Source organism: Macaca nemestrina, chromosome 9 (genome assembly GCF_043159975.1).
Source record: "Macaca nemestrina isolate mMacNem1 chromosome 9, mMacNem.hap1, whole genome shotgun sequence".
In the NCBI taxonomy this organism is placed as follows: Eukaryota; Metazoa; Chordata; class Mammalia; order Primates; family Cercopithecidae; genus Macaca; species Macaca nemestrina.
In genome coordinates, this window is record NC_092133.1 from 19607225 (window position 1) to 19618931 (window position 11707).

Sequence of the window (11707 nt, forward strand, 5' to 3'; positions counted from 1 at the left end):
GAGCCTTGGCTTGGAGCCTTGAGAAGCCACATAAGCCTTGGACTGTGGCTTTGATTTTAATGCAGATAGCCTGTCTCCTTAGAAGACTCTGTGTTGTAGGTTATCACAGTTATTGTTCCCAGTGAATTCCACCTCCACCGCCTTGGTGGTCTCCTCCCATGAGGACTTTGAATTTGGCCATGTGACTTGCTTTGACCAATGGGACGTCAGCAAACAGGATATAAGACACAGCTTGAAAAACGCTTGTGTTTTGGGGCTTACTCTTTTAGAATGCTACCTCCAGGTAATGAAACATGACCAGCTGACAGCCAACACTAACCCCTAGATATGTGTGTGAGGCAATATTAGACCCCATGCCCATGCTCCTCTGAACTGCCAGATAGATGGCTTTGGCAACGTGAACCATCAGGCACAACCAGCAGAAGAACCACTAGGTAAGCCCAGCCCACACTGCTGACCCACTGCAATCCTGAGCAGATCTGTTGTCGTTTTAAGCCACTAAATTTTTGTATGGTTCAAGGATGAAAAATAGTACAGAGTAGCTAAATCTAGACCTGATGCTATGATTCAGGTTAGGCGTAGGGCTTCAGGGAGAAACCTGGGTACCAGCTGAACTACTAAAGGGTTTGTGTCACTGTAGCCCCCCAGCTACTGGAGTGAGCTCGTTCCTCAGGAATCATTCCAGCAGAGCAGCCCAACCCCCGAGGCAGTGTGGTATAAGGGCCATGACAAAGCACATTTCGAGATGCCACCAGTGACCTTGCACACGTTTTCTTTTCTTCCTATAGAGAGTAAAGGGGGTCAGTCAGCCTTAATGTATGGAACTGCGTCCACATTTCTTTGTAATTTCAAGGTATTGTGTTTGGTAACTCAAAAACTAGTTTGCCTTTTGGTCCTGGGTTTGCATTTTACAACCAATTATGTAAATAATCTGTTCATGATTATATTTGTAATGACTGATAAATGTAATTTAAAAATAAGACAAATAGACTGTATTCACTAGGGCCCTTTTACTCAGAGTTATTTGTTTAATGAGTCATATCTTTTTTATTTCTTCTCCACTGAGAGGCCAACCTGGCTGCAATTTAGTTGCCAGGTTTCTCAAACATAGGTGTCCTATTTGCACCCAAGAAATGCAGTGTATACAGAGATACATCATAACTTCTAAGGAAGGTTAACCTTTTCTTTTTGTCTGTCGCCTTGCCCACAGCAGAAGGAGCAGCAGTCATTTCAGACATTTATTGTGCAGGTGCTGCTTCTAAAAATCTTTCAACAGCTACTACTCCATCAAGGACAAAGCCCCAGGACAGATTTCTCCAGGGTACCATTGAATGGCATCCCAGATGGAGGACCTTTCCTTTGGGGGATCCTAGGGCTGCCATCTGGGTTGAATAGCTTGAGGCCTTTTGGATACATCAGACTTTGTCATGATTGGACATCAAAGGTATGAGCTTATAGGACCTTGATGTAAGATCTTCTCAATAACAGGCATCTCTGTTACATACAATTTTCAACTGTCTATTCAATAATCAGTCAATCAAAAAACAAGTGCCATGACATATTACGAAGCTCCAGAAGGTAGTAAGCTACCAAAGATGCACAAAATAGAGTCTCTGGTCAAGCACATGAATGTTCTACATATTCAAAAAAAATAAAGTCAAGAAAGATAAAGGGGAAAAACTCAAACAAAATGCAAATAGAAACAAATGAACCCAACTGTATTTCAAATGAATAATAGGCTGAATAAAGGGTGCAGGAGGGAAAGAACTAATCCACGTAATTAATTTTTTTTTTTTAAGAAATTGGATCTGGCTGGAGTGTGGTGGTGTGATCATAGCTCACCGCAGCCTTGAACTTCTGGGCTAGGGTGATCCTCCCACCTCAGCCTCCCAAATAGCTGGGACTACAGGCATAAGCCATTGTACTCAGCTCCCCAGGCAAATTTTGAACAAAGTACTTTAACCATTAGACTTTCAGTCTAGGAAAAAAAAAAGAAGTGCAAACCAATCTTGCACTCTTCGTAGTAGGTTTGTTTTGTGCAGTGACGAGAAGGTGGCAATGGGCATGGCAGAATTGAACACACGAGTAAATATGTCAATGTTTTGGAAATAAGTCCTCACCATGGAAGAAGGGATGTGTAAAATTGGAAGGGAGGAAAGCAAGGAAGAACCCGGCGGACTGACCTGGAATCAGAGACAGCAGTGAAACTCGTGATTTCCCTCCTCACCTCTCTGAACTTTAGCCCCTAGTCTTTGATTTCTTGCCTCTGTAGCTCTGCTCATCCTGTTCTAGTCACATAGAATTTCTTTCCCTTAACTTTTGTATATTAAAATCTTACCTCTTCTCCATGAGGCCTTCTATCCTCCCTCTCTCCTGATCGCAGCAATCTCATTCTCTCTGAACTTCCATAGTACTGTAACTAAAATTCATTAAAAGCACATTAATGTTTATTTTAGAATAAAATTCTTTATGGAAACCTTACCTTACCTATAATGAGCACGTTTTAATAAAAACCAGCATCTGATTCTTCCTTGTTTTTTACCAGGTCCCAATGCATTCAGTAATGCCTCGTTGAATGAAAGAAAGCAGAGATTATTTTAACAAGAATAAATGCAGCATTCTGAAAAAAAAATCTGAAAATATAACCACACACATCCTAAAAAGGGAAGATGTACCCTGATGATAAATCTTGGTTGAATAAGCCTTCTGTAAATCCTCAGTGTGATATGCCCTCCAGAAATCTAGTGAGTTTGCAGGATACATTAGTAGAGATATAGTACTTAGAACAAGGGAGGTGACTGAGCCACTCTCTTCAGTCTTTAGGGGACTACTGTCCTACATTCAAATTTTTGGTATTTGACCAAATCTTTTGGCCATAATTTTGGAGTACCATGTGCAGCGTGCAAAACCATGTCACGGGCAGAGTGGGAGGACCAGAATTATTTGGACTAGAAGAGTGACTCCTGGGAAAGATAAGGGGCTAAGAGAAGGGAGGATGCACACAAATTGTCTTTAAATGTATGCAGAGGGATTTAAATGTGGAAGAGGGATTTGATTTATTCTATATCTACCTGGAGAGCAGAAACAGGGTCAGTATGGGTGAAGATGGGTGGGAAGGAGATTTTTGTCTCGACAAAAGGAAGTGCTGTCTGAAAACGAAAGTTGTCTAACTTGGAATGGGCAGTTTGGGGTCAGATCTTCATTTTCACCTTCTTGGTATCAGCAAGGTGGTACAGGACGATCGTGTACGTAAGAGGTATGGGGTCAAACTGGATAATTTCCAGATACCTTCCACTCTAACGTCCCATAAATCTACGATGTTAAGAAGAAAAGACCCCAAAACACTTAGTGAACTAACCAGTCCGTGAGTGGATGCCGGCTGTGAGGTACAGACGATGAGTGTACCTCATCGTACCACAAAAAGTGGCAGGAAGAGGTCACTGGAGTTCTTGGGCTGGGCCTCGTGGAGGAGTGGGTGGAATAGAAACAAATGAACCCAGCTGTATTTCAGGCCACAGGGCAGTAGGGCGGGGAACCTTTGGGTGGAAGCTCCAGCAGAAATCCAGGGCTGGAGGAAGGATTGGGGAAGGTCTGTGCATAGCAGAGATGGGGAGCTGGGAGATCAGGTAGAGAAACGATGTTCTGTAGAAAAGTGGGGATCAAATTGTGATTTGAAAGCTCATTAGAGGAATTAAGGCAGAAAAAAGAAATCATGCCCTGAATCTGAAGTTCTAGGCCAGGCACAGTGACTCACGCCTGTAATCTCAGCTACTCAGGAGTCTGAGGCAGGAGAATCGCTCAAACCCGGGAGGCAGAGGTTGCAGTGAGCTGAGATCGCACCACTGCACTCCAGCCTGGGCAACAAAGCGACAAAGCAAGACTCTGTCTCAAAAAAAAAAAAAAAAAAGAGAGATAAAAAAATTGAAGTTCTAGTTCTTATTTCTGTCAATTACTAGCTGAATGACAGTGAGGAAACCACTTTTTCTGGGTCTTCACTTCCCCACTTTGCAAGTAAGGGGCCTGGAGGGCATGGCTAAGTTTCCTTCTGCTCTACAAGGTGCTGACCCGATTGGCTGCCATTGTAGATTCAGGAGCAAGAGGGGGACAGAGAGGAGTGTTTTAGGAAGATTAATTTAATATGCAGGGTAGACAGAAGTCAGAAGAGAGCAGAAGTAGGAAGAACAGCTGAGAGGCAATTCCAGTAACTGTTTCTCAAAATAATGTCATTCAACTTTAATATTGTTTACTCAGAGTTTATGTCAAAGTGTTAGGAAGTAGGAAGTTTGGTGCCTCTATATGACACTTTCTTTCTAGGTCAAATTAATTTCCTGTTTCCTTGAGTAATGAAGAGAACGCAATGCTGATACTATCACTAAAAGCACTACACCCAAAACCTCAGTCTGGTGAATATTTCTTTGTCGTATTCTTTCATGAGAACAGTTTAAATAATGGCTCACTTAGCAGAGGATTTCTCTGTTACCATATCCTGCAAAAAACTCAGCACCATCTGCAAAAATATTTTGAGACATACAGAGGACTTTTCACGTGTCAATTTTTCTCAGCGCATCTGGCTTGATCATGGAGTTGACAATGCTGACCTCTTATTCCTGTCCTCTTTCAGCAGGCACTTTGTTTTGTGATGAACTTTCATCCCAAGTTGTAGAAGAGGTCTTGCAATGACAGTTTGCTCTGCTTCTTAAAATAAAATGCTTTCCACAGAAAGCTGAGCGCCAGAGCTGTTCGTGGGAGGTGGTGACACCTCTCTAGGTCACTGGTTTGCAGCTGGCCACAGACCGAGAGGGAAAGAAAGTCATGGCCACCTTGTTGTGGTGACTGGGGCTGGCAGGGGCAGGAGGTAAGATGGAAAGGGAGCAGCGGAATCTTTGATTGCCATGAACTAGCTGCTTCAGTGAGCTAGAAACGCAAATTAGAGAACCATGAGGCTGTAGGTCAGTGTCTGGAATCCCTTCCGAGAGTGGCTTGACTACGTTATGTGACAGGTACTGCCCGATGACTAAGCAGGGAGGCGTGAGAACCTGCAGCCTAAAACTTTCAGCTCCTGGAGGTGTGATCTGCGTCCATGGATAAATAAGTGCAAGGTGCCCTGAAGGAACTGGAGTGAGGCAGAACCAGCGTGGGTCGCTGGCAACACCCCTGTGACATCCCTCTGCATGAGGATCGGCCACCCCAGGGTCCCACACCTGCCTTGCCTCTTTCTTGCTTTTCTGCCTTTATTTCTACCTTATCCAATGCCTGAACAGAAAACAGATTTGAGAGGAAGAGCATTTGGGAGAAACAAAATTACATCTGGATGGCGTTTGAGGCCTGGGAGTCGTTCTGATTGTTTCAGTTCCTTACTTGCATAAGACCTCAGACTTAGTGGGTGCAGGAAATGTGAATTGTGAGTTCACACATCCTTGATTAACTTCAGGCAGAATGTGCCCTCTTTTCTCTTACTGCCGAAGCCACATCTGTGACCAGTACTGGGCTGTGAGATTTTTTTTTTTTTTAAGTCTACAATGAAATAACCACAGAAACTGAGAAAGCATTGAAAACCTTGCATAACAATTTGGCATTGCTGGGACATCCAAGCACATTTTTACTGTGTTTGACCTAGGCATCAGTCTCCATGGATTAGAAATGCTGAAAATGATCATTGGCCACAGATAGTTTGAGAAGCACTGCCTGGCATCTGATAGGGTTTGGCTGTGTCCCCACCCAAGTCTCATCTTGAATTCCCACATGCTGTGGGAGGGACCCAGTGGGAGGTAACTGAATCGTGGGGGCAGGTCTTTCCCGTGCTGTTCTCGTGATAGTGAATAAGTCTCATGAGAGCTGATGGTTTTAAACAGGGGAGTTTCCCTGCACAAGCTCTCTTCTCTTGTCTGCCACCATGTAAGACATGCCTTTTACCTTCCACCACGATGGTGAGGCCTCCCCAGCCATGTGGAACTGTACGTCCATTAAACCTCTTTCTTTTGTAAATTGCCCAGTCTCAGGTATGTCTTCATGGGCAGTGTGAAAATGAACTAATACGGCGTCCATCATTTCATCAATGAAACATTTACCCAGGACCTCCTGTGTGTAGGCATCTGCTCTAGGGACATAAACCTCTGAAGAACAGCCTTTGTAAATCATTAGCTAATGGTCTAAGGATTCAGGATGATTGTGTTTCCATATGTCAAGACAGACTCTGGAAGGCCATAGTTGGTCTTTGGTGTCTACCAATGTCTCTGCCACAACACCGAGAACAGAGTAGATACATGGTAAATATTTGTTGAATGAAGTTATTACTTTGCATTAGTGGTAAGAAGAATAAAACATAAATTATAAAGCAGTATTTAGCTAGAGCAAGTAGGTGGTTACTTGTCTTTCTGCCTTGCTGCTGTTTCTATACCCATTTAGGGCTCCCCAACTTGGACTGGAAATGGCTCTACTTCTGAACTTAAGCAAAAACCGAAATCTAAAAATTACTGGAATCTATAAGAAGTGTTAGAAGGAAACCAAATTTGTCCTAGGCAAATCATGCCATCTTGTTTACCTCAGAAAATTTATTTTTTGGGTGTTTGGAGGCAAGGGTTTTCAAAACAATGTAGACCTTTGGTGCCAACAAATGGCACATGAACCATTTTATTGTGTTGTTGGATAGCAGAGTGGCACTCAATGATTTCGGTAGAATCAAAGCACCTGAGAGTTCCACGTGGCCTCAAAGATCAGCTACCCTTCTGAGACTCACTTCACAAGCAGAGGAACTGAGATGTGGAGAGAGAAAGTGAGTTGAGACAGAGTTTCGCTCTTGTTGCCCAGGCTGGAGTGTAATGGCACTGCAGCCTCTGCCTCCTGGGTTCAAGTGATTCTCCTGCCTCAGCCTCCCAAGTAGCTGGGACTGCAGGCGTGTGCCGCCATGCTCGGCTAGTTTTTGTATTTTTAGTAGATACAGGATTTTTAGTAGATACAGGGTTTCGTCAAGTTGGCCAGGCTGGTCTCGAACTCCTGACCTCAAGTGATCCATCGGCCTTGGCCTCCTAAAGTGCTGCAATGATAGGACTTAGTCTCAAGCCTGCCATTTCCCAAAACCCATGTCATTGATGAGATCACTTTTGTCTACCCCCAGCTGCAGTCTTTTCTCCCTTCCCTGAACTCCTGCAGTATTTATTGCCCACATAATTCTCCTTCAAGCTATTTTTTCATTTTATGCTAACAGATGTGTGTCCTGTGGTCACAAGTCATTCGAGACACCTTTGGGGCAGGGATGGCCCCTCGTACTTCTTTGTATTGTAGGAGTCCAGGTGCTTGATAAAGGTTTCACGATGAGGATGACGATGGTATCAAGGGGCTGGATGTTTAAGGATATACTTTTGCCTACCTTGAGCTTTCCAAAGGCCAGATTTGAATGGAAGGAGAAGAGGGGAAAGTGGATCTGGAGGGATAGAGGGACACTACGCAGAACTCCCCCCAGTCACCTCAGTGTGAGAAAGTTATGCATATGAGAAATCAAGAATTTTAATTCGCAAGCCTAATCATCTGAAGATAAGAGTGTTATAGGCCCCACTAAGCCATCTTTGGGGCTGGGGTTACAGCTCCCCAGGGAGAATATTTCAGCCTCTTTCCCCACTGAGCTGCCAAGAATAATAATTTTAGGTGTAAGACTAAGAGCTTTTCCCAGAGGGCTGTCTTCAAGGTCAAGGGGACCATCTGAAACTGAAATGAGAGATCTCCTGACAGGCAGGGAAGAACTCAGTAGGGCAGAGCTCACTGTGGGGAAACTGGCCTCGGGCCTCCCTTGTTTGAAATTCTTCCCCTTATTCTTACTCTTCTCTGTTTAATTCTTTTAAAGATGAAAATGCAGAGAAAACACTAGTAAGACACATTGCAATAAGAGAAGCGATAATAAAAAGTAATGTACAAAAGAAATTCAATATAGTAAAAAATGAAAATGGCTCTGAGGGTCAAGAGAAGACCCTTCTGTTGAATTGGAAAGCCTAGGAGATACCAGCAAATGACCTAGGTTGTTGAAGCAAAAAATAAAAAAGATTCTTACTAGAGAAACTGACAGAGGGCCAAGGAAAATGTCCTGTGAAGGTGTCACAGAGGGCTTGACCAAAGGGTCTCTGGGCGTCCTTGTTCTCTGATTTTGGCCACAAAATACCCAGAGAGGTCTGGAAATACCCAGAGAGGTCTCCTTCAGGTGCTCTGCCTTCCAGCAAGCCAAAGTTAAGCAAAACTCAAACTGTTGGCAGCCCTGTCCCCACCTCTAAACTCCCCCCATCCTCTCTAAGCTCTGCCGCCTCAAGCAAGGGTAGATGAAGCCCACTGAAAACCACTCGAATATAGAAAATACCCTCCATTTCTCCAATGACCTATGTGCTACCTTTGACTTCCACTGACATACCCATGGCCTTCGTCAGAAGTTAGGGGACAAAAGAAAAAGTGCATCATAGAAAGAATTGCAAATGTTACCTTAGAAGGACAAGCTTAGAGTTCAGTGCCTACAACGCCCATCTCACTTCAGTTCCCTCTCTGGTATAATCCCACAGAGGTCAAGTTTATCAAAACTCGGGTGTCTTGTTCCTTCCAAAGTGGATGACACCCTTCGGATGTTTTCTTGAAGCGAGATGGGGAAGTCTGCCCACTAAGTTCCAGCGCTCACAAAATTTGAAAATGACAAAGTGACGTGTTGGAATTCAAGCTTGCAAATCCACATCTACATGTGACCCTTATTAATAGATAACGCTGAAAGGACTGCGGCTGCAAAGCACATGTTTTGGAAATTATGTAAATATGTGTATTTATACAATGGATGAAGAAAACCTTTGAAAAACAAATTGGGGTGTTTACATCACAGACCTTGAGACTCCAAAAAAGTTGTTATGCTCTTTTATGTCAATTCCTATTCACCAGCATGAGGTCTTTTAAAAAATATTGCCTAGGCAATGAAATAATGAGAGGAAACCACAGGAAAAAAAATAAAAAAAGTTAATGAGCCCTCCCTCTGGACCATTACTTTGCATGCTTTAAGCGGTGGAAAAAAGAGCATCTTTCAGTGCAGGGAAGTTACAAACTGTGGTCAGAAATAAAAAGAGAAAGCAAGCAAGCCTTAATATAAGTCAGCTGAAACTCCATAAGAAAAGAACTACCAAGGCGGGTGGATCACTTGAGGTCAGGAGTTCGAGACTAGCCTGGCCAACATGGTGAAACCCTGTCTCTAACTAAAAATACAAAAATTAGCTGGGCATGGTGGCAGGTGCCTGTAATCCCAACTACTCAGTAGGCTGAAGCAGGAGAATCGCTTGAACTGGGAAGGTGGAGGTTGCAGTGAGCCAAGATCATGCCACTGCACTCCAGCCTGGGTGACAGAACGAGACTCCATCTCAAAAGAAAAAAAAAAAAAAGAAAAGAACTGGAGCATTTACTTTTTTCTACTTGAATGAACTTTGTAGCCTGAGGGAGGGATGAAATGATTTAATTCTAGGAAAGAAAAAAAATGTGCTTTTCATCTTCAAAGCACTTTTATTTCAATAAAATAGCTTCATAACAAACATATCAAGGCTGATTAGTACTCGTTGCTTCTTAAATTTTATTTTTTAATTTGATCAATCAGAGATCCTCATGATACTCTGTGAGGTGCAGTTAATGTCTTACTTTTGTCCATAATACTCATCACCTGAATCTTTTATTACCTAATAGCAACATTTGCCCTATGGGAATCATCTGTTTTAAAGTTCTCAAAACTAGTGTGGTCTCCATATGATGTAGAAAACTGGATTTCAGAATGGGTTGGCTGAAAAATAGAAAGTTGTAGATTCATGCCTATACTATGATGTGGCTACGGATTAAGATCTACAATATGCTAAAAGTAAATAATTTAAAAAGTAATAAGACAAAGCCAGGTGCAGCGGTTCACACCGGTAATCCTAAAACTTTGAGAGGCTAAGGTGGGCGGATGGCTTGAGCTCGGAAGTTTGAGACCAGCCTGGGGAACATATGTCTCTGCAAAAAGTACAAAAAATTAGCCAGTTGGGGGTGTGTGCCAGCGACTTGGGAAGCTGAGGTGGGAGGATCGTTTGAGCTGGGGAGGCGGAGGTTGGAGTGAGAGATGATCCAGCCACTGCACTCCAGCCTGGGGGACACAGCAAGACCCTGTTTCCAAAAAAAAAAAAAAAGAAAAAAAGAAAAAAAATAGTAACAAGACAATATTCTATGATGTATCTATGTGTATACTGCATATATACATACATATATATATATTTTAACTGGTATGACAACTTGGTAAAGGAAACCTACTGAATTCATGATAGAGACTGGCTCTGGGGAGGTAAAAAAGGAGACTAGTACAGGGTAAGAAACCAAGGAGCCTTATCTTATCTTTATTTTTAAAAATACATTTAGGGCCGGGCACAGTGGCTCATGCTTATAATCCTAGCAATTTGGGAGGCTGAGGTGGGTACATCACGAGGTCAGGAGTTTGAGACCAGCCTGGCCAATATGGTGAAACCCCGTCTCTACTAAAAATACAAAAATTAGCCAGGCGTGGTGGCACATGCCTGTAGTCCCAGCTACTTGGGAGGCTGAGGTAGAAGAATTGCTTGAACCCGGGAAGCAGAGGTTGCAGTGAGCCGAGATCATGCCACTGGCTCCAGCCTGGGCGACAGAGACAGACTCCGTCTCAAAAAATAACAATAACAACAACAACAACAAAACCATAAACAACAACAACAACGACAACAAAACATTTAAAAGCTCTGAAGTGAATATGGCCAAATGTCAATATTAATCAGCTCCAGTAAGTAGCAGGTACATAGATACCTGTTTCTAATTATGGTTACTTTTCTATTCTCTTCACCTTTCTGTTCAACAAAATGTAAAATGTTAAGGAAAAGGAAAACCCAGTTGAGCTCAACAGAACCAAATGATGGATGGGTGGACCATGAATGAAGTAGCTGTTATCGGAAGGAAACAATCATAAACTCCAGTGTTCAAAAATAAAATCTGATGTTCCTTTGTTTAATTCTTGGATGAAAATGAATCCTCCGTCGAACAGAAACCTCCTGATGCTGCTGTTGGTAACGTCTGGTTGCCCCTAGTCACGGACCTGGTTTTCCTTTTCATTACTGTCATGTTTCCTCTCCCTCTCTGGGATCCGTCTTCCATGTGTTTTCTATAAAATCAGCACAACAGTTCCTAGTGAAAAAATATTTTACTGCGCATGTGTAAGATTTGGGAGTGTAGACTAAAGGAAGGTGAATTACAAGTAAGTTTCCGCCGTACTGTCATTTCACCTTGATTCAGCTTAATTTGCCAATCAGGCCTTTATTCTGACATCAGATTTCTCTCTTTTGTTCCTGCAACCTAAGCCAGGACTGTCTTAATGTGCTTGGTCACCAGGCATGTGGGAGCTTGCGTTCTGTCAAGACCTGACACCAAACAGTTACTGGGCACTCCAAGATTTAATTTCTCCCTAATCTCCCACTCACAGCAATCTACCTGATTCAGCTTCCTCCGTTTTCCAAGCGCTTGTGGCTAGGACAGATTCTCTTAGCCTCTCAGCTACTGCTCCTCGTTTTTGAGATCTGTCTTGTGTAGCTGCCAGCTCATGTCTTTATTCTGTGCTGGTCATTTTTCCAGCCCTGCAATTTGAAATTACTCATCTGATTTCATGGGTGGCTGGCAAAGGGATCTGTCAAATCTGCATATATTTAGGGGAGAC